This window comes from Oryx dammah, unplaced genomic scaffold (genome assembly GCF_014754425.2).
Source record: "Oryx dammah isolate SB20612 unplaced genomic scaffold, SCBI_Odam_1.1 HiC_scaffold_14, whole genome shotgun sequence".
Taxonomy (NCBI): domain Eukaryota; kingdom Metazoa; phylum Chordata; class Mammalia; order Artiodactyla; family Bovidae; genus Oryx; species Oryx dammah.
This window is the reverse complement of record NW_024070198.1, coordinates 1,818,064-1,820,623: the sequence shown is the minus strand read 5'-3', so window position 1 is coordinate 1,820,623 and position 2,560 is coordinate 1,818,064. Positions and strand designations below refer to the sequence as shown.

The 2,560-nt window shown below is 41.3% G+C and overlaps 1 pseudogene; it reads left to right on the top strand.

Moving 5' to 3' along the window:
• The first annotated feature begins 383 nt into the window (after nucleotides 1-383).
• LOC120873762 lies at nucleotides 384-770 on the top strand (annotated as a pseudogene).
• The last annotated feature ends 1,790 nt before the right edge of the window (nucleotides 771-2,560 follow it).

Genomic DNA, 2,560 nt, shown 5'->3' with positions numbered 1-2,560 from the left:
ATGAATGGGGCTTTCAGTCATTTGTTTAAATTTGTTTAAAGGTTATAGAAGGTAAATGGGCCTTCAGTGTGGTCTCTAGGTCACATAATCACACAGTTTTCCAGTCTCTGGTTTTAAACAAGCATGGTTTCTGATTGATAGCACAGGAGCAAGCACAAGAGCAAATTACTTCAGATACTGCTGGCCTTCCCTCCAAAATACTCTTAAAAATAGGTGTTTAAGTCTGTTTCATTCTATCAAATGTTTAAAAAACAATTAACAGGAATGTTATATTAGGATTTGTGGCGAAGTTACTTATTTCACAGTGTGCCCATGTTGTCCATGGAGAGAGGTTGAGACTGCGGAGCTCCAGCCCTAGGCAACGGGGTACCAGGGTGGCAAGGATGTCAGCTTCCTTAGTCTGGGCCAGGGTTCCAGCTGTGAGCAAGAGGAAGTGGCAGTCACCCCCATCCCTGGGCTGCCCTCACCCTGACACCTTCAGCAGTAAAGAAGATAAAACGACTTCTTAAAGATAAGCCTGAACATGTCAGTGTCTGAACCAGGGGTTGTAATGACCTTTCCTACACTTTAGAATATACAAAGATAAAAGGAGACTCTGATGAAGAAGTTATTCAAGATGGCGTCAGAGTGTTCATTGAGAAGAAAGCACAGCTAACAAACTGTTAGAAACAGAAATGGACTATGTTGAAGACAAATTATCCAGTGAATTTGTGTTCAGTAACCCAAACATCAAAGGAACTTGTTGCTGTGGAGAAAGCTTTAACATTTGACTCCTCAGAGCTACTTGGGCTGTAGGCCCCAGGAGAGCTGCGGAAATTCTAAGGCTTATTGAAGAAAGCATGTGGCTGTCATGTGGTTAAGGTGTGTAATGTATGGATGCCTCACAAGGGAAATAAAGTGATGCATTTGAGAATGAAGCCAGTATCTTAGATTCCAGAAGAATTGATACTTTTGTTCCTTATATGGGACAGAAAATGAGAATCCATTTTGGGTAATCTTTGGGTAATCTTTCTGATCAGTAAAGAAAAAGCTAAATTCTCCTTCCTGCATCCTTTCTCTTAGAACTAGTTCCATGGCAATTGCCTCCCTGGGAGGATTTCAGAAAATGTATTCTTTATTATTATTATTATTATTTTTTGCTTTACAATACTGTATTGGTTTTGCCATACATTGACATACATTGATATACATTGACATACTTTGACCTGAAAACGTATTCTGAACAGTTGTGAGTTGGTGGATCTTTTGAAAGAGTTGAAAGTACATCTCCCAAGAAGATGAATGACTTCTGAAATTCAGAGGCAGGAAGTCTTGATTCTTGGTGTCATGTGATGGTGCACCATTTTTCTCCCTAGACTTGGCATAGTGTTCCTACATTTTTTATCCAAAATTTCAGTGTCAGATGTCTCATTTCCTTATTATTCTGTAGCAATCCAGCCATTACATTAGATATTGGACCAAGATTTCTTGAACTCTAGTGCCCAATAGTTTCAAAAGATGAGATCAGAAGGTAAATACTTCACCCAACTGTTTTTAAGTCCATTTATTTTGCCACCCTAAGTGTCTGCCCACAGGTGAGATGTCAAGCTGACTTAGGTCCTTTCTCTTGGAGTCTCTTAAGGGACTTCCCTGGTGGTCCACTAAGTATGATTGGATGCTTCCACTGCAAGGGGCATGGGTTCAATCCCTGGTCAAAGAAATAAGATCCCAACAAACTACATGTCAAGGCCTAAAAAAAAAAAAAAAAAGCAGGAAGTTCTCTTAAAAGCCATCTAATCCACTCCCTCAATCTTTACTTGGGGAATAAAACCCCAGGGAGGCTGAAGGGCTTTTGCTCCCCCCAACACTGCAGGCTGGTAGGGGCAAAGTGAGGACCACTCACACCTCCACTAAGGTACCTGGCACAAAATGTACCAAAACCTACAGCAGCAGCTTTAGGGAAATGCCCATGAATTTGTATTGTTCCTATAATTGTCAACCCACTTAAAATTTATGCAATATTGTGTATATAGAGAGATTGAGTTGCCAATAAAAAAATAGTAGCCTCCTTGTGATCATAAAAAAAGCAGTAACTTATTTCATATGCCTTCTAATATTACGACAAAACTTAAATCATTTTATATGGATCAATCAGTCAGTTCAGTCGCCCAGTCATGTCCGATTCTTTGCGACCCCATGAATTGCATCACGCCATGCCTCCCTGTCCATCACCAACTCCCGGAGTTCACTCAAACTCACATCCATCGAGTCAGTGATGCCATCCAGCCATCTCATCCTCTGTCGTCCCCTTCTCCTGCCCCCAATCTCTCCCAGCATCAGAGTCTTTTCCAATGAGTTGACTCTTTGCATGAAGTGGCCCAAGTACTGGAGTTTCAGCTTTAGCATCATTCCTTCCAAAGAAATCCCAGGACTGATTTCCTTCAGAATGGACTGGTTGGATCTCCTTGCAGTCCAAGGGACTCTCAAGAGTCTTTTCCAACACCACAGTTCAAAAGCATCAATTCTTCAGTGCTCAGCTTTCTTCACAGTCCAACTCTCACATCCATACATGACTACTGGA